General features: G+C 29.8%; 1 protein-coding gene across 1 annotated transcript in view; it reads left to right on the top strand.

The window, feature by feature from the left end:
* The first annotated feature begins 845 nt into the window (after window positions 1–845).
* LOC100163456 (serine proteinase stubble) overlaps window positions 846–23,216 on the top strand; it is a 33,169-nt gene continuing 10,798 nt past the window's right edge. The window contains exon 1 of the mRNA XM_008188404.3: window positions 846–1,330. The gene's annotated coding sequence lies outside the window, so the exon portion shown is untranslated. The remainder of the gene's footprint in view (window positions 1,331–23,216) is intronic.

Below are 23,216 nucleotides of genomic sequence, written 5' to 3'. Positions count from 1 at the left end.
ACGGTATAATTTAAAAATAAATAAATTCTTCAGATTTATGATAATAATTAGTTAAAAATCACAAACAACAAATTTCAGAAACTATTCAACAGATTTCTAAACAGAAAATTAATTCGCATACATTAAAATTATTAATATTACATGAAAAATTTAAAAAAAAAATGTTTAAAAAGAAATATTATTGTTATTTCCAATAAACATTGAATTATTATATAATGTTACTTAATATTGTTTTACCAATTCAATGGATCGATATGGTCGAAAAATTAGTTCTCGAGTGTTCTATCGATTATCGTCTATCAAATTGCTATTGATGATTGAATAAGTCTTAGTATTGGAAAATTAATAACTATATAATATATATCATATATATCTAGAAGAATCACATAATAATATTATGCTACCATGCCAGCATGTACCTGTTTCGAATTTAATGTTGAAAAAAAAATGTATAGTTTTTGAATTCAAACAATTTACAAATAATCGGCCGAAGTGAAACAAACGAAAAGTAGCGATATTAATCACACCTATAATACAACATAATGAAGTGTCGCGCATGATAATTATATATATTATTATGTCGATATACGGAACACAATGTAAACACTTATCGGTATAATATACGCGTATTAACATGTAAAACGTTCCGATAAATAATAATAATAATAGTAATAATATAATTCTCCTGCTGTGCGCGGCATATAAGTTATAACATTATTTTAGAACGTATAATAATAATAATAATATGACCCACTCCTACGGTTCCCCCCCATTGCAACAATCGCGACGGAGGCGGCGAGGATCCGTCTGTCAAAGCCACGTGCTCGTCTCGAACGCCGCGAATACCGGCAGTCACCCGCGTTCCGTTTGCCCGACCGCTACACACTGACCAGATAAAAAAAAAAAAAAATGAAAATGATAAATACAAACATAAAATAATACTCGTCAGAGGTATCGTACCTATTGCGATCGTAATAATAATAGCAATAATTTATAAGTCGACGGTTCGATTTCGATTTCATTACTATGCGAGTTACGTTACGCGTGTATATTGCTCTGGCCGTTCGATAATGATCGTCGATTGAATCGCGCGTGTTCGAGTGCAGCAGTGTGCAGTTGTGGTGTACAACGACGGTCGATAAAAAATATAGTTTATATATTATTTTATTATTATTATTATTATTATTATTCGCTCATCGGACGACGGTTCAATATTTTTATTCGTTCGTTTTTAATGATATCGAGATTCCTTCGGCGCGGACTATGCAGGCCAGGGATACCGGGCGTGCCAAGTCAATGAACAGTTATTGAAAAATTAAACGAAAATCAGGTACATATTATTAAAATATTATTTGCTCTATAAAATCCAATGGTAATAGCAGCTGATGATTTTTACGTGCAAATATGAAACAATGCTTTAATTGTAAATATTAAATGTTATTTTACACTTACAATCCAAAATTATGATAATACTGTTAATTATTTCTAATTATATACTTTACAAAATATTCAAAATGGATTTAGAATTGGTTAAAGACATTGCAAGGTAATCAAACTAGATAGATATTTGAGAATATAATTTTTTATATAAAAAAAAAAAATATGAAATAATAAATTATGTTCAATATTATATTGGTCGAAATAAATATTTTTTCTGTTAAAATTATTTGATAATTTTGTGGTCGACTATTAAAGTCTCTGTAGTATAATAATATATTTTATATGCCATAAAAATATTTTTAGTACAAGACGTATGCTTATCAAAAATGTTATAAATATGAAAATATGAATGAAATGTACATCAATATTCAATAAAATGAAATATTTTTGATTAAATATATCTCAATGTATTAGTATTGTTATCATAAATTATAATGGCATATTATCGCCATATTATCGGCATCAAAATATCATTAAAACAGTGCAGAATATAAAATATGCCACTATATAATATTTTGTAGTAAGTTCTGACCTACTGGCTTATATAATACGAAAAATGAACCAGATACAAATATTTCTTTATAAAAATTTAAATAATGTATGTACGTATATACAGTCGTACACACTAACATCGTGTTATAGTATTTACTTTGTTTTAAAGTACATATACATTTTCTAACGATTTTAAATCACCAGTTGTTCGAGTATATTATACTATTATAGTGTAGTAAATGTGTAATAATAATGCACCACCGTATGAATAAAACATTCGAAAAATGTAAAACGGTTTTTATTGCATATTCGCAGTAAATAGGTACTTGAAATAATGATAAGTCGTGTGGGTCAATGATAATAGATACGTCAAATCGACTTGGATAGAGGGATACGGAAAAAAAAATAAAGTAGAAAGAAAAAAACGATTAACCGGTTTTTGTTGTATGGTCAGAAGAATAAAAAAAAAAAACAGTAAGAAGAAATATACTGTACGTGTGTCGTATGATTGAAAAAGCCGACAACCATTCGCTCTCTAGCTAGACAGGATTGTCGTGTTTAAACGGCTCCAGAAATGGCAAAGATGGCCCCAAAACAGCTGCCGCCGCGATATCTGTAATTGGTAAAATTGGTCGGGGAATTTTTTTTTTTCTTCTCGTAGGGAGGCGTAATTTATTTTAGGCGACTTCCAACGACACCTTTTTAGGATGTGTCCATTTTTACGGACATCTCGGTCACGAACTATAGGCTTTAACGCTATTATAGACACTTAAGTGTTGTATGCGCGTAAGGGAGCATTCTGCACCATTGTCTTAAGTATATACACTCAATGCAGTGGTTTTCGTAAAATTGCAACAATATATTTATTCAATAGATGGGTTATTATTTTTTGTTCAATTACACCAAATCGACCGCAATAGCCGATACCTATAAAATATATTTATAAAAATAAAATCGTTATAAATGATGGGCCTGCGTTGTAAAATCTGATAATTTACTATAGCGAGAAAGTCATACACGAATAACATTTTATCGCATTTTATACTTATAGTTGGACCCAATGGCTACACCGTCGATACATGTATAATATATCTTCATCATAGAAAAAAATAATACTTATGAGACATGAGTTCATAAAACACTTTCTTTTAAATAATTTTGTAGTCTTATAAAATTAAATTATTAAAATTACCTATTCACAATATTTTAATAACAGCGCTTTGAGCGATGACCATAAGTCACTTGTTGAATCTAAAGACGGTATTTATCTAATTACATAAATAACATAAAAAATAACTGTTTGCTCAAACCATTCTCACGGTGTAAAAACGAAATAATATTTACATTCTCCGTCTTGTTATTATATTGTAATCAAATTTATTAAACTGCCTAAGCAATTTTTAAGCCTACGGTTTCTATCCAAATGCATTTCATCACGTCGACATCATATTAAAATCTGTCGATCCGAACATCCAATTATAGCTTTAAATGTTGATTATAACAACGATTACGATACCATACTTTTAACCGTAGGTATAGGTACTATTTCAAAGCAAAAAGTTCATTATAGATTCGTCGTATGTCCATATTGAAATATCTCATATTATATTCGTATATTATGTGTTCCGTCAAATAAAATGAGGCGGTTATATTTTAAAATGTCATACATTTCCTACTATAATAATATAATCTCACTGCTATGATATGCCCATTCACAATCATTACACACGCGTTTATTTTAATAAAATATAAATATATTATTGTGTTTCGTAAAGCAATAAATATATTCCAAGTTCAAAGTATGTTTGTATAATTTTTCAACGTGACTTCTGCGGAAGACCTCCCGCGTTGGAAAAATAACGGTCATCAGACCATAAACGTTGCACCTGGTTTATACCTATAACGCCAATGGTATAACATATGTAAAATACACGGACGACGGGTGAAATCCTATTGTTGCATAACATGCCGAATGCATCCGTGGTTAAGGTGTACTTTGTGAATCAAAGCAAATCGAGACATAAAGATTTTCTATTTAACGAGGTGTATAAGAGAATACATATTAGAAAAGTGCATTGTGTTGCGATGAATAGTTTATGATGTGTACCTTGAATATTCGTACGAGACGTGAATTTAATAATTCAATAATAAAAAAAAACTTTTAATTACCTATTGTAGTTTTAACCAATAAAAACTATTTACGGTGATAAAATAAAGTGCACTTTTACTAACCTGGATCCAATATAGTACAATATTATGTTGAACCGCAGCTGAATGGAAAATCTAATTTCTTTTACCTAAAAATACAAAGACGCGCTGTTGTCTGATTATATTTCGATATAGGTACCTACGTTTTACATATTATTACCATCACATGTTATATAAAGTAATAAATTTAAATTTCACAATATTCGTGAAGGTTATAAAATATAATATAATAACACGTAGAAAACAAAAAACCGTATAACCGTTAAACGAAAAATCGAAAAAGATTACTCGTCTTGATAATAAGCATAATTTTGTTAATCATCTACATAGGTAGTAGGTAGGTATTTTAAAAAATGAAAAAAAATACACTCGGAGACTAAAAAACTTAATAATATGATTACCGTATTAGTTCACCGATATCTAGTGAAGTCGAATTAGTGTTCGTAGAACTTGCACGTACCTATATGTTTACAGGCTACAGCTGAAACAGCAAAATATATGAATACAAGAAAGCGATAAAGTCGTGGTTTTAGTTTTATAGCTATGCCGACGGTGCATGCCTCTATCAACGTGTTCAGGTTCAACGTGTCAGAATAATATCGTTTTGCTACTGTTACGATAGGACACCACACGTACTTATACTATGACACTGTGTACAGGACGTGTATACAAAATAAAATGAAAAAAAAAAATAAATAAACAATTTTCTCATGTTTTTATCGCCGCTTATTTGTAGCGAAAATAATACACATAACGATCACGGCGACCGTTAACATAATATTTCACTATAATAGCGTCTGCGGCGTGGTGAACTAAACGTTTATACGACTTACTTACTATACCTAGGTATAAATGCATAACACTATAGGTATAGGTACGTCCAGACCAGTAATGAAAACCTAAATATATATCATATATTATAATGTATTGATACGAATAGTAAACGTGAAAAACGCGATACACAGTATACGTCTATACGATACATATTATACATTATAGCTTACACTACGATTATACCTACTCACCTACTCACCTATTATATATACGTACAATATCATTAACCTGCAGCGCACACGTCTGCAGTGTGTGAGCACATAATAATAATATTGTAAGTCGCACGCATACGCCTATATAAGGTACGCTATGCAACTGCTGAGTACCAATTTCGTTTATTACCTAGGTAAATATGTTTACCAAGATTGTTTCTATGTTCATACATACACGACCATAAAACTGTCGTCGTTATTACTGTATCGAATAGTCGACTGACTTTTATTATTCGAAAAAAAATTACCATAATAATATAATACGTCTACGTGCAATCCGTCGGCTTACGCTTATCACACGAGACGGTAACGTTGTTTCGATTACACGTCCGTCTTGCCATAGTGAACTGCACTGTGAGCAGATAATTGAATTCCTGTTCAATCCGAGAGGTTTTAAAACGCATGCCCATATTTTCGTCAAGTAAATAATGGAAGTACCTGCATATATTATGAGGAGTTTTGACGACATCGACCTCGAAACATTTTAAAATAAAATCTAGAAGCATATATTTTATACAATACATTATATCATATACCGAATACTCCGGGTCATCAAGTCAAAATAATACCGTATACCTATAAGTGGAGAGTAACTCGAACGACTTCAGAAATGTACTTTATTTCATTTACCTACACTGCGAAAATCGTTTTAAGAATATATTATTCAACGATTACCTACAATCAAACATATTATTCTGCTTGCCGTTGACGTGGTTGTCAATTTTAAAACATAATATATTATTATAATAATATTAATAGTTGGTACTTACCTTTATATTTTATCGGTTGTTGAGCTGCAGCAATCTACTTTAAATCTAAAAGTCGTATTATCGGTATACAATAGTAATACAATTATTATTTTATTAGAACAATCGGTGTGATAATTGACGGAAACTAAGTAAAAAAAAAAAAGAAAACCCGGTTTGCTTGTGTCGTCTTAGATACACACAATGGAATTAATCAACAATAATTACCCGAGTTGGCGAAAATCTCTGTATTTTCTTAGCGTTTAGTGAAATGTGCTATTAATTAGTCACCTTCCAATTTACTTTACTCGGACCGTGTCTAACCTAGATTAACAAGACCATAAATGTTATGAGGAAAAAAACTTTAATCAACAACTCATAAAACGTCTAAAATGTTAGGGTGACAGGTATAAACGAATATTTATGTTTTTTATTACTTTATTACGTTATTATTTTAATTACTTTTCTATTTTACTTTCGCGTGAGAAACCGGCAGTCGTTGGACAGCCAACCGGTCTGATTAAAATCATTTTTATTTTTAATAAGTTATTATTTCTGTGTGCCCTTGAAACTATAACTCTTAATTTCTATTATAATATTATAGTTTATGGAGCCCAAAAACTGGTTTACTCCTTCCGAGAAATAAAATGAAAACGTGATTTATTACTGTTTATTTTAGCTTTAATTACATATAATATTTCCGATTAATTAATATTAAAACAATATATTATAATAAAGTAGGAAAATTCGGCCTCATAAAAAAAGTTGGAAGCAAGAACATTAATTCAGAAGCCTAAAACAATAACATGTACCTAAATGATATTTTGGTTATCGTTTGAAAACTGAAATGATTATTTAAAAACCGAAAACATTATTTGCGAAAACGTGTTTAGTCGTCTTAAACCAGAATTCGTATATTATGATTATACGTCGTGTGATTGAAAAATAAGTTCAATATAATATACGGGATAATGATTATTTGTTTTGTCAATAATCATGGTTGTGCGATTTTGCGAACAGGTATTATAATAGCAGGTCATTATAAATGTATAATTCAACTTGTTCTATAATGACACGATTAAAAACACGTAGGTACATCCATAATAATCTTGATTTTGGGTAGAAAAAAAAATAAAACCAATCCATCTATTATACTATTATATGCACACGAATACGCGTCATATAATTCATATGAATTAATAAAACATTAACATGGCGTAAATATAGGTAATACATGAAGCACCATCGTCGAATATTAGCAACATAAAAAAATAACATACATCATAATCATAGTTTTTAATGCGATTAGTTAAAAATAAATATAGGCACGGACCCATGGAATTATTTTATTATTTGTACATTTACCTACAACTTAACGCATTACACATGGCTTGCTATTTATAATTAGTTATATTATATATTATTAAAAATAATATAATCGTATACATAAATTGACAATTGTTGCAGCAGCCATCTATCGATTTGGAATTTTGACATTTAAATACGTTTTGATTATGAAGCGGGATAAAATCTATTATTCATACATTGTAGAAATGATAATAAATTTTAACGACAGTAATATGTTAGTAGTTAAAGCTAGAAAAATAATGTTCAACCCGGGACGCGTAAGTATACCCGACAAAAAGAACTAGACGATAATAATTTTCAGCTAAAATATTATCATATCAATGGCGAAATGTCATGGTTTCTCGTGAATTATAGATTTAAAGTGTCACAAATCGGTCGAGAATTGAAATTCGTTTATCTTTTAAATACTGACCAAAACATTTAGCTGGCCCGTATTGCACTAACTAGCCTTCAGATAGGTGTACCTGGTACATGGTTACTCGTGTAATATATTATATTATAAACGAAATACTTTTTTTCCCGAACCATTCATCAGTCTTACGGCATTTTACACTGGACGGTTAACCGAATCACTCAAATGGAACCTTGCGTAGAGATTGAATGTAACATCGTATCCTTGTGGGGATTTGTAAATCGAATTTCCCGCGGGGCTCGGAAAAAGTATTCGGGTAGAGGACTTAGAGGGAATGCGCGCGCGCTATATCCGAATATATACGTTCGCCGCAATTTATATCCGTTTTGTTTTTTTCGCTTATATATTATTATTATATCCTTTATATTTTCTGCGTACGGGTTTCGTTGCTATTTCGACGCTTTTGGACCGGGTCGAACGGCCAATAAAATTAAAAAACACGATACATGTATACAAATAAAATAAATAAGTACCTACATGTACCTATATGGTTTTATTACATATCTATAGACTATACAGTACATTATATATATATGTATATTATATATTATATATATGTATGTGAGAAACAGACTCGTACTAACACGATCGAGACCATTGAAATCATTCAGATAACGATTTATGCTCAAATGTATGTTTGCGTGCGAGTTGTATTATACATAATGATATGTACGTCTATACTAACAACCAAACAAAATAATATGATTACTATATAGTGTCCTAGAAAACGACTATGGCTAGGGCGGCTGGTCTGTGATGGTTTTTATCGGGTATTCAAAGAGATTCTGCAAATCATAATAATTATATAGGTACCTCTATGTACGAGGTAATGGCCACTGCCAAATATCGATTTTCACCCAAACCCGAATTTCGTTTTAAACTCTCCGAATTTAGATCAAATAATAATAGTAATTATTATCACATATAACTACTACGTAGGTACAGTTTTTGTTTGGTTTTTGGTGGAGAATTTGTGTGGATAGTTAAATTTTTTTTTAAATATTATCGAATTACCGATAATCATAGAATATTATACACGTTGAATAAATTCAGTCTGTAATATAATATGCGCAGAGTTCAAGAGTGTAATTCGACGAATTGTTTACTGTAACATATATTATAATAAACTCTTTGTTTGTGCATCGATTGATTCAATCTAAAAAAAAAAACCCTAAAGTTCTAGAACAACTAAATAATGAATTGACGTTAATATTATATTACCTACCTATGTTACGAATATGTTATGATTATTTTTTTCTTCATATCGTTACGATGTATTGAGAATGGGTATACACACGCATTATTACCATGTTGGTATGCATTTACGGTTACCTATACCGTTTAAGTCTAATTTAATACCTATTAAATACCTACGTGAATATGAATTGTATTGATTTTAGTTTAACTAGAATCTTATAAATTATATGAGTTATACAAACCTATTTAGTAGAATATTATTATAATGTATGTCTAAATCGTTTGGAATATGTATGATAAATAAATCGTATCACACAGAATTTGTTGTAATGTTGTAATAATAGGTAGTCTATAATATACCTAACATACTTGGTTCGTTAAGACACACAAGAACCGTACACGAATACACGTTATAATACAACCATTTTTTTTTTTGCACAAATGCTTTCTAGTGTTTTCCATAAATTTCTTTTAAAACAAATTATGCGCGATTGTTTGCGAGCTTTTGAAGAGAACACTTTCACCTGATCCCGCGGCCGACTCGTGTGCCCATATACCTATAATATATCTTTCTACATTATACAATAATATGTATTAACGCGTTAATAATGCATGTTTGGCTCTAATAACTCGCTGCAGACAACGATTTACGCATGCTCTTTGTTTTTCCGAGTAGTAATAATGATATCATATATATATATATATATATATATATATAAAAAAAATAATAATTAACTAGAAGATGGGAAAATTAACGTCCTACATACAACACGCCCGACGTGCACATTATATCCTGCACTCGGTATGTGCACGGTGCGTATACGATATAATATGTATAACGATTTTAATTAACACCGGAGACGTGTTTGTAAGCCGGATGTCACATGATGTCTCCGCGTATGGACAATCCACAGGTCGTATCATTTTCGCGCTCGCACACAAATATCTGCGTAGTGTATATTTAATATAGCTGCCGCAACAGTTGTACGATATAATGTAATAATAATCATGTCGACGGATTAACGAGAAAATTAAAAGTTCTGTTATAATACGAGCTGGAGGAGACGAACTAGTGCTCAGTCGCAATACTATGAACAACTAACTATTAAGATTATCTCTGGAGATGTATAATATAATACCTACCTAGTACCTGCGCATCTACTTCGCAGTCCATCTGTCACACGATATTATTGTTATCTTAAGTTTTATTAAATCAACGTTTTGATAACGAACGATGATCCACAAGTCGTATCATGTTCGCGCTCGTACACAAATATCTGCGTAGTGTATATTTAATATAGCTGCCGCAACAGTTGTACGATATAATGTAATAATAATCATGTCGACGGATTTACGAGAAAATTAAAAGTTCTGTTACAATGTAAAATATACTGCACGCTGGAGGAGACGAACTATAGTGATCAGTCGCAATATTAAAAAAAACTTACTATTTCGATTATCTCTGAAAACGTGTAAAATATGCATCTTCTGATACCTATTATAATACCTGCGCATCTACTTCGCAGTCCATCCGTCACACGACCGTACGGTCGCACGATATTATTGTTATCTTTAGTTTTATTAAATCAACGTTTCGATAACGACTGACGTCATTATATTCAATGATATATTGTAACATACCTAATTCAACAAATCAACACGCGATAATACTTGTAAACGCAAACGTTGAAAAGCACAATATATATGACGAATAAGTAAGTACAAGGAATATGATAACACAAAAATTAAATGACTGTCGTTTTTATCTTTGCCAAACTTTTGCTCTATTTCGGTTTTGTGTTCCACATTTCTGCGTATGACGGGTTTAACGAGTCGTAAAAAGAAAGGAACATCGAAGGAAAACATCAACATGTGACTAAATTATATCTTCATTTTTATTTTGAAAAAATGCTTATCTACTATTATCATAAGTACGCAACAAAACTTTGGCATTTTACCAACTCAGGTGTAGGTACATGAACAAATTGTTCTTGATATATGATCAGATACCGACAATGCTTTTCATAATAACATAAAATATATTTGCTGAGATAAACAAAATTTAAAAACAAAAACAATTTCCACTCATCAATAAAATTATAACGGTTCCTAAATACATAAGTACAATCGCGATCTTTTGTATAAAAATGTAGAAAAAATATATTCTAAAATCAAGAAGGATGGCATTATGCATTACAATATTACATTTAAATTCGTCGGAATATTGAAACCAAGTTTAACCGGTTGCTGCGGTTAGGAAATAACAATTTGTGATTGAATCGTGGTTGACCGATTTTCATCAATCGCCGCGATGTTTCGTGTCATTATACGAGATTTATGTGTGGGTATCTGTCTCATTAAGCCCATAAGAATAATTATTTTCATAATAATAACAGTGCACCGATGAGTACCGTTCGAATCCATCCGAAACCGTATTGGTTTGTACAGATAATAATATTATAATATTATGTTCATGCCCACCGCACCGGTGTACTACAACTGCAGTGCCCACGTCGATCATCATCCGGTAGTTCACTGCGAGAACGGTAGCTGCGACGATAATAATGATAATGATAATAATTGTCATAGTAATAATACGTATAGGTATTATTATGTGGACGTCACAGCGAGAGATATTAGGTAGGTGGGTGATAATAATAATAATAATAATAATAATAATATGGCCGAAGAGTCCCGCGGGAATCTCTCGCTTTTGTCGGTCGCGAACCGCTGCGGCGGGAAATAAAAACGTCGGAATTAAATACACGTATGAAAAAATAATAAAAGTTACAAGATAAAATAGATGGCTATGGGCTCCGGTGTGGCCCCCTAAAAAATAGAGAGAAAAAAACTATTTCGCGGCAGCTCCCGCAACCGGGTTTTGATAATTTAATTACAATAAAAAAAAGAAAAAAAGAAAAAGAAAGATAATCGCGAATAAGGCACAGGGCCGCAGGGTGTGATTTGTGGAATTTTAACGACCGAACCCTCCGGGGGGGAACGTTCTGAACACTCGCGAGCACACGCTCTCTAACACATACATACGCACGCGCTCGCACACGTATACCAGATTACCGGTTACCATCGTCGATAGTCGTACCTATATACCCGTAACTAGAATGACCGTGCGCACTTTGAGCGTATAGAAAAGATTCGTGTTCGGAACGGAATGAGATAAATGGGGCTCGTGTGTTGAATTGACAGCTGCAGTGACAGAAACGGACCAAATGATCAAACGTCATCGCGGATAGTAACATAACGAAAACACAATAATAGAGTCTGCAAATATTGTTCGTTTATTAATAGTATTATTGTACTGATATTATTGTTATGCGGTGTACCCACGTATACCGATTGATTATCAAACATATTATTAAAAGCTGATATTAATATTTTTGAAACAAAATCAAAAGTTTCGGTTTTAAGGTTAAAATCAACAAGAAAAAAAAAATAATATAAGTAATGGATAATATATTATATTATGTGTAAGTAATAAGCGGCAGATCAACATAATATAATGAGTACATATTTTAATATATATATAAAGGTACAGGTTATGAAAAACGTGCAGTTTGAATATTTTATTATTCGTAAACTAATATAACATATTTTGCAAAACATTTTTTTAGAAGATAAACATTATATGTTGGCGGATGTAATAACTGTGACCTTGTATAACTGTGCCTGTATATTATAGAAAATCACGGTGAAATTTACTCTTTTTTATCAGAAACTTAAAAAAAAAACCAAGTAGGTACCTATATAACATTAGGTTCTTTGAATGGTAACTATTATTATAATGTCCGTGAAAACGAGTTGACCTATCTATTTTTTTTACCACTGTTTATTGTTTATTCTTTTTTTTTACAATCGTTTAATCGATATTATTATAATACACTGCAGCAGCTGGAACCGAGGTACATAATATTTATTTATTTATTTTTATATATATTTTTTTTTGTAAAAAATTCCGAGTTAAACATTATTTTTGATTTCTTATTTTTATCGGTTGGGCCCATATACGAGTAGGACTAGATTTTGGCTGACAAAAAATTTCTAATCAATATCTATACACTCGCATATGCGTTATCTGATGAAAACAACTTTATTACTAATCTTAAAAAGATGCAAAAGACATCCGGAGGGTTTCTTAGGCTAGCATAAAATTGCAATTGAAAACCTGTTAGTTCAGTATTTCAGTCACACGATTTCAATGCTTTCAAGCGAGACACGTTTATTGAAGTGCATTCACGATTCACTAACAAACAATTATTAAACGGTTCTTTACTTCTTTGAGATCCTACTTTATTTATTTCTATATTTTTTTTTTTTAAACTTTTTAAAGTCAAAAAAATAATGACATTCTATAATTTGACGTTCGTATACATAGTAGATAATATTTAGCCTTACTCGCTGTCCCGAAAATAAAAACTTCAATAGTTTAGTTTTACTAGGTACCTAGTTGATGTAGGTATACGTTTTTTAATTAATTAGGTAGTTTATTAATCTATTTAGGTTATTCACTATACAAGATATAGATTAGGTACATATAATAGGTATATAATAGAGCATAAAAATTAAACAAATAAATTTATTTTATAGTATTAGTAGGTACTCAATAGAATACTTGATTTTTTTTCGTATTTTATCACTTTAATTAAGCTTAACAAGATTAAAATATATAATAGGTTTGTATAAAACACTTTAAATACTTACATTATAATATTAAGTGTGCGTATAATGATTATAATTATTATACAATAATTAAAGTTAATATTCTTCAAAATCGAGAATTTGTTAAAGAACTGTTTCAAATTCAAAAAATGAAAATGAAATTCAATAAAATAACCATTTTAAAATAGAATTTATCATGTTATAAAATCGTATTACCTACTACTACAGTAATACATTTCTTATAATCAACATAAAATATAGATTTTAATAGTTTTACCATTAGTTATAAACAGTGGAATATTTACGGAAGGGGGGGGGGTCAAGGAGATCAATCCCCCCTATAGCCTTTATATAATATGCAACATTTTTCGGAGTCCTAACTTAAGGCCTCTAGCTTTAAAAGCGGGCTACTGGAAAAATCATATCCCCCGCCCCCATGACAAAAACCTAAATACGCCACTCGTTATAAAGACTATATAATAGTATAATACTATTATAATAATAATTATTAAAATTGATAAAATTGATAAAATATAGATATTATATCGTATACAGCTTAACAAACAAAATATAACATTACTTATTAGTTATTAGTATATATACAATATACTATTCGACAATAGTAATTATTCTACTTCCGTAGTGTATCACGTTTATAGGAACTGTCCAATAACATTTGAGATTTCAAATATTATATTTTAAAGTAAATAATAAAAATATGAAATAAACCACTATTTATTTTTCAAATTTAATTAGCGAACATTTTTATCATAATTATTCTACCTACTTATTCTTAATATTTTTAGTACACACATGTATATTGTATACAATAATTTTCTATTATTTGAAAAAAAAAATCTAATAATTAGCTGGTAATTGAGTTAGTTTACTCTGATACTTTCTATGTACATAGTGTGGAAAAATGACAATTTTATAATGTTTTCTATGGATAATTTATAATATATTATGTCTATTTCACAGTGTCATAATTATAGACAAAAGTAAATAAATATATAATATATTTTTTAATCCAATTCCCAACCAGATAGCCATGAAAATTGTAATAATCATTGTTGATTTTTTGCGTTTTATCTCGTTGCTCCACTAACAGTCTGAAAAAAAAATGATTCTGCAGGACAAATCACATCGAATTAGACGGTATAAGCAGTGAGTAACTACGTAGAATACAATACGTTGGCACAAAACAATAAAGTAATAATAATAATAATAATAATAATAATAATAACAACAACAACAATAACATAAGTAAGTGACCAAAGTTTTCAGGTTACTAGATTGAGAAGACGGTTGTTAACGCCGTATCTAATGGCCTGCTCGTAGCGTGTCAAAACGTATGAATTCCTCGGAACAGTCGATCCGGACCAACCATTATCTGAAGGTTTCTGATAAAGTTTCGTATACAGCTTAACCTGTATTATTTGGGCTCGTTATGTTCCGTAATTGGGCAGGAAAAGGTAACAACAATGAAAAAAAAAAAAAATACAAAAAATATACCAATTACGGAAAACTCGTTCGACCGCAGATGATCCGAACAAATAAGATTTGCGCAGATGGGTTAAAAACGTTAAGTAAGCTTTCGGTGTTCATTGGATGAAAATAAAATATAACTAAAATACATGTTATAATAAAATGACACACCGTGTTACCCATCATACATTTTCGAACGATAAACATAAATACATCAATCATAATATCTGTCGACGATTGACGAATGTTTATACGGAAGTTTGAACTTGAAAGTTTGACAGAGATCATAACGATGACGTATACTGTGGTATTATAACGGTTATATAATAATTGATAGATAACATCTCATAATGATAAAAGCGGTTTCATGATATTATTATTTCACACGCAGTTGAACAACTGGGAGATTAGATTAACCTACTCGTTTAATTACTTAGAAAACAAATTAGGATGCCAGTTAAAAAATAAAGCTTATCAAACTTGGGAATTTAATACACTCAACCTATACTACGTTGTACATAACTATGATATTTGATGATTATTAAACTATATATTTTTTTTTTATCGCTTAAATTTGTATAAGGCTTTAAAAGAGCACTAATTAACTTATATTTTCATAAAATATTAAAAACAATTTTAATATATAATATGATACAAGTGGTACCTATCCTAAACTATAGTATATATAGTTATATCTTAAGTGGTTCCTCTTTCTCGATAGATTTGTCTGAGAAAATAATGAATATTTATTTTTATTCATTATTATTAAATATTAGGTATTTAACATATTATCTACATGATTTACACTATAAAAGTTCTTTAGAAATAAAAACGTGTTACACCCATGTATGAATAATACCATTAAAATATGTTTATACCATCATACCATATTAATTCTACCGTATCGTTCGAGTGTATAATTTAAGAACTTAAGAATTATGTTTTTATAATGCGTTATCATTATTTTTGAAAATTTTACTATAGAGATACTTTTAAGGTTATAATAAATTGATTTCAACATTTCGCTATAATCGCAATGCATTTTTTAAAAGTACGAATTAAAGACGATATCGTTAAACGCCACAAACTCGAAAGTGCGTACTATTATACTATATCGTTCTTTATACCGTAAATGTTATTCAAATATTATGCTTTTACGTATGCTAATGGACGTCATTGAAATGTTTAATAAAAAAATAAAATTATAATAATAATATTTATTTACCATAAACGAAGATTAAAAAAAAAAGAGAGAGGAATGTTTACACGCAGCGATGTTTGACAATCCGATCGTTATGTTTTCAGGTACCTATGTGCTTTTCATGAAATATTTGAAAAAAAAAAATATTGAAAAATCTACGTTTTCGACACGTCATACAATTTATTATTATCGTAAAATAATATTTTTTTAAGTACCTAAATAGATTATGATTTTATAATAATAATATGTATGTAGGAACATTTCCTCCCAATAATCACAGCTGTAGTGGGTACTGTGACAATTTTGTTTTTTTTTTTACGTATTATACTTACCATGAGAATAAAAATAAAAACGAAGAAAAAAAATTAAAATCAGTTCCTAAACAGGTCGACGGCAAAATCCCTATTAATTCTACGTACTCGCGGGCAACATAATAATATTATTATACTGCGTGTGATGACATTCTACCGCGGTAGTGGTGTCAGGAGCCGATTAGAAACATATTATACCGGACGCGTTTTCTCCGTGCAGCCACTATATAGATATTTATCTAAATAATATAATACATATTATATATATATATATGTGTAACATGTATATATATATGTATAGGTGCCTGCACATCAAACACGTGCTACCGCGCGCGGATAATTATTATTGTTAGGGCCATTATCACCGGTCGCCGCTTAGGACGTAACGACCAGTCAATTATTATTATTGTAATGATATGATATTATTTTTTTTTCGGTAAAAAACTACGAAAAAGAAAGTGAATCGACGTGTCCATAGATAACAATATAATATACGAGCGCGGAAGAGGCAAACGCGTCATTGAAACGACTAAGACGACTACGACGTTGCAGGAGACGTCTTTGTACGCTATTATACACAATAAACGGCTATTGTCATGGAAAGTTCATTGTGCCTTGTACTGTGCCACTCACGCACGCACGCACACAAATTCGGTTACGTCCATAACCCACACACACACACACACACACACACACACACACACATGATACGTGATATAAGCACAGCGTGTCGCGTGGACGGCCTTCCGAAAATAATAATAATAACGACGATAATTATGTTAAGAAAATAAAAACGAGAAAAACTTTCCTCTCGCATGACGTAAGCTCGGAGGCGACAAAATTGTGCAACACCAGAATAGACCCGTCATATTGTCGTAAGTCTCATAACTCATAACACAATAACGCGGATGACACGTCATCGAGGGTACCTATATATATATATAGGTACCTACCGCAGTGTAGTAGGTCAAGACGTCGTATTCGTTTCGTAATAGGTACCGTACCTATATATTATTATTATTATTATTATCTTTATCGGTTATAATGACAATGAATAATATTATTATGTTTATTTTCGAATCCTGCACAAGCAGCTACTGTCGACACGGGTACCTCTACTATAATTATATAAAATAACGTACCTAGTCTGTACTTATAATATTGTATTATATACATAAGTGGCGTGTGCATATTGCTTACACTCTGAGGTGAGAACCGATAAAATGTTTTAAGAAGAAAAGTGTATGACATTTCATGTTAAAAGTAAAAATAATTTGGTACATAATTTAAAAAAAAAATTTTAAATTGAATATTTTTAATAATTTATAATATAATATATTATATTCAAAACCAGTTCAATATAATAATGCAATATGAACAGATTTTATCACTAAATGTTTTAAAGGAAAAAATATGTCTTTCAAGTAATCATATTATAAACTATATTATGATTATTCAATTGTAAGATAGAACAGACGTAATAATACTTTCAGGAAATAAAAATACGTCTTTTTATTTTTATAAAAAAAGGTTTTTACTCGTATCACAACGTGATTTATTTCATAAAAAAAATTACAAATTGATCTTAAAAGCTGATACACAATGATTTATGGTGTTCTACTAGAATAGTCACTGTCAGTTTTATTTTGTAGTCATTGCAACTTATCAAGGTAGTTGCAAAGAGTTAGATAATTTGTCAGTACGATTTATAATATGTGAAGATAATCCCATCAATAAAGTCGTGCTGCAAATAACCATGAATGACGTTTCAACCAGACATTTTTTTAAGATATAATTAAAATGGACCGTTTTTTTTTTAAAAAATAATATTATTTTGACTTTTCTTTACGTACGTTTAATATAACACCTATACTTCACAAGTAAAACAGAAGATAAGAAACATAAAGTAGCTTATGTCATAAGCATTATTTTTATGATCTGAACCAATAAAATAATTATTTAATCATTTTTTGTACCTGTATCGAGTTTAAGTAAATAACGAATGCGTAATATTATAGTTTTAAAATTTTAAGTTTTAAGTTTTAAATTTTAAATTCTGGATAATGTTATGATTAAATATCAATTAATAAACAATATTTATTTATGAACTTATGCTTTTAAAAAAATAATAAAACGTGTTATTTACTTATTTATGCTATACCTTTGCGGCAGTTGACTGTTGTGACAGGATATTACTAGGGTTATCTTGTTTCCTATCATTTGTTAAGATATTACACTGCGTTCTCAGGAATAAATTAATTACGTTCCATATTATAATATTTCGTACTTTCGTAGTTCATAATATGTTATATTTTTACATCGAGTGTACATGCATTTTATTACGTGTGTTTTTTTCATAATATTATTTCCTCTACACGACGCTTCCATAGAGATGTACGAAAATCACATCATATTGTGGTTATTATATTGTTATTATTGAATATCACGCTGATTTGTTTAAATTAGGTCATTATTCACGGTTTGTTTTATACACAAACTCGGACGACACCAGATTGTGGTTTCTAATATTATTATTGTTGTTGTCGTCCCGAGGCCTACATTGGTACAATTTTTTCGTGTACCTATACGTACATTTGTTCAGGAACACAATACCAAACCTGCTATTATTATTATATTATTGTATTATTTATACGTTTCTTAAGTTATTTCATTTGTGATGTACTGACCGGACGATGGGCATCGATAAAAAAAAAACGTAATTTATTAATCGCAAGAAGTTCAATATATAAACTGTGTAGGCACTTGAAGAGTATAGATTTCTTTCTGTTTTAAATCAATAAGGCCATCAAATTATATATACAGTACGACTAGTACTTGCCTTTACAATTGTGTTCAGAAATATAACACTGTCAGCGATTTTTTTGAAAAGAATATTGACACAGTTACAAACAAGACCATTTGTAACATACGAGCATGTTTTTAGGGATTATTTTTTATTACTTTGTCCATAATGGTCGTCGAGAAAAAATCCAATAGGAGCCATGCATATAGTTTGTCAAATTTAAATAACCATTATAAAGCACTTTTCGTTTTATTGATTTTATTTAAAAATATGGAAATTTCAAATAGTATTGCTATCATATTATTCTTGTAAGAATCTATAACATAATGTATAATGTATAATAATGTAGGTATAAAAAAAATTATAATTGTTATATTTTTATTATTTTATTATTATTAATATTAAGGAAGTGGTAGTTAGACTATTGAACATTGATTTGTGGTTTATTATTTTTTTAAATTTTATACTTAAATTAAACTTAAGCTAATTTGTACAAGTCAATAAATGATTGAAGAATAATCTCACTTTCTTAATAGTTCCTAAAAATTGGGAGATCTCCATGTTCCGGTATGTCATTTTTTTTCCGGACGTCGTGTGTTTCTCAACATAGTATTGTAACTATTAAAATATGTATTATTATTTATTATATTATAATTTTTTGTTATCACACACGACACATATAATAGTTAAATATGAATGTTATATTTGTAATACGATACATTATATTTTTTTAAATTATGTATAGGAATAATAATTCAAAAATGAAATTTTTTGAAGATAGAGTAATACATTCGACTCTAAATTATTAATATTATACTAAAAAAACAATTGAATTGTTAATTTTGTTTAAAAAAAAAATGTTGTATGGTTATATCATACTATTTCAATTAAGAATTTTGACCACTAAGTATATCACAATAGAATTTCGTATTAGTTATTAGAATTTTGGAAGGACATAACTTTATCGTCAATAAATAAAATATAATTCATCATTAATGCAGTTACGAATCATGGCAGGATAAGTTGAAATTGTTTTTTGTATAATATATGAATGCATGCATGGCTTTCATTCACTATATATTTGTTTTTCTGAAGTTCTGAAGCATTTTATATACAATTTTGGGTCAAAACACAAACTTTATTTTGCATAAAACTGACAAATGACCGCGTATAAACAAAAAAAAAAACTATTCAGGTAGGATATTATAATAATATTAAGCGCTTTTCTGACGTGTTTATCTAGCATAAAACGTCACGTTATATCAGCATGAACAGACGAGGGTCACGATTTTCGCGGTTTTTTCCCCTCGGTGACACCTGCAGTGTCTTGTAAGTTGTAGTCGTCTGATTGAAAGTTGGAATATTGTTTAGGAATGGAAAAAAAATGGTTTTCCCTTTCTTCTTTTTCGTCTTTCAGTCTTTCCGTCTTGGACATGTTTGGTATTTGGGTACCTACCTTTCCAGGTCGCCATTGGGTATATATTGGCTGTGATTGTGAAAGCCGCGTAACGCTTTGACATTGATCGATAATTTACATACAATGCATGTAAATATAGGAGCTTCTACATCGGGGTACTATTTGCCCGTTTTCTGTCTCGTTCTTTTTCCCCGCCCTTCGTATCTTCCTTTACTATTTTCTTTTCATCCACACATATCTGTTGTTCTGAGACGGCCATAAATATAAACAGTTCCCCATACCGATTTCACTTCAAGATAGAGAGAAAACTACACTATTTTTATTTATGCAGAGCACACTATAAAAAAAATATACTATTTCATAGATATACATTTATAGTTGGCATGTACTATTTTGTATAATTTTATTCTCTAATATCCGAGTTTAATAGCTTATACTTAAACTATAAAACTATGAAAGTATAAGCTTATAACTAATTTATAATTTGGTTTTAAATTAACTTTTTACAATATCGCCACAATATAATATGTCAAAGGCCATAAATTGACCTTCCTAATATAAAGAAACAAATGAGTCTCACCAAGAAACACTTGTAATAATATTATTAAACACAAAACTTAACAAAATGTTTTTGTAGTTTTCATTTTAAAATGTATCATATGAATGTGTATATATATTTTTGGATGTGATCAAAGGATGTGACATTTTGAAAAATACGAAAGTTTAATCTGCAGCAAAATGCAATAAAAAAACCTGTCAGACCGAAACGTTAACTAAAATAGAACACCTGTGTCAGAGTATTGCTTCATTTTCTAAAAAGTCAACTCCTATATATTCCCTTATAAACATCAGTGTGTAGTTTTGAATACAAATATAATCAAAAATATTACATATTACATTGATTTTGTTTTAAAAAAGGATTTAACAATACTATAATTTGAAAAAAATAGTAATACTTATAAATAATGGATATTAGTGCTGATTAAAAATAGATAAAGCAATATTACAAATAGTACGTAAAAGATGCAACAAAATGAATTTGTTTAAAAAAAAGTTTCTTCTCTGAATCGGTAAATAATAATATGAAGTTCGATACTATAAAAATTAACGAAAAGATTAAAGAGACTGATGATTAAGCACTTGTTTCACTTATAACTCACTTAAAGAGAAGCTAGTGTAGAATTGTTTAGTTGTTGCATGTTACTATACATTTGAATGCAATCATAAATCATCGTATTCGTAAATCTATTCTGAGTTAAGTTCGGTTCATTACATAACATATTGATTAAAATTGACATTTAAAAAATGTTAAATTCGCTCATAACAGTTATTTATGGATAAACATTTTCAAAAAGTATTAAATATAGTTTAAACAAGAATGATTAATGAATATTATGTGAGAATATTGATTAAAACTTTAAAAGAAATCTTAAAATAACGTAAACATAAACACTTATATATACTTGTACCTATCGTTCTAAATTAAGAAATTAATTGCATATTATAAAAGCCATAAGTTAAAATATTTTTTTTTTGATTCCATACCATATATTGTACCAATACACGTTTCACTCGAAATTTAAATTTAAATCGTATTCTAAAAGAAGTTCATGAAATATAGGTATATATACGTTATATATGCCATACGAAATATATATTATAATATATTATTCTAGAGATAAATAACTATTTCAAGTGTGCCTGATTGGTTAAAATACGTATTAACGTTGTAACGATTTATGAGTGTAAGAATCGGTAAATTGATTTATGACCCATCTACTATCGTCACCTTATACTGTGACAAGGTACTATAGTATTAGGCAGTATGTGAAATCAAAGAAGATTTTACTCTAGGTGTCGGTTTACGATTTTCCGCACATTTGCAACTCTAGATGTTCCGGGCTTAAGAAGATAATATCAGGGGTCCGTGTGAAATTCAAGATACGCATAAGTCATAATTATTATACGTGGGAGGCCATGGCTTGTGTGGTCGACATGAATATTGTACATACAATGGACCTAATTCTTATTGGGTTATTACTTCTCAACCCCAGCTCTCTGTTCAGAAGTCTGGACACATTACACGAAGTATCCAATTCATTATACAGCGTGCATGTATCAAACATTTAATTTTTTAGGTATAAGAAAAACGGTGGTATAAGCCGATAATTTGCACGAAAACGAATATGATAGAACAATATATAAGTATAGAAATAGGAAGTTCTAGTTCAGCGACTAGTGGACAACTACAAATAATTTGACTTGGATATATTATACTGTTTTACCTCGATTGAAAAGTGATACCTTGGTAACCTGCAAATATTTGTACTACTATATACCGATTACTATTTATTATTATTCGAGAAACAGTACAAAATATAAACTCAGTACCTACTGGTGAAAACTCAGGTGA

This window comes from Acyrthosiphon pisum, chromosome A1 (genome assembly GCF_005508785.2).
Source record: "Acyrthosiphon pisum isolate AL4f chromosome A1, pea_aphid_22Mar2018_4r6ur, whole genome shotgun sequence".
Taxonomy (NCBI): Eukaryota; Metazoa; Arthropoda; class Insecta; order Hemiptera; family Aphididae; genus Acyrthosiphon; species Acyrthosiphon pisum.
The sequence above is the reverse complement of the archived record's forward strand: the minus strand, read 5'-3'. Positions and strand labels throughout refer to the sequence as shown.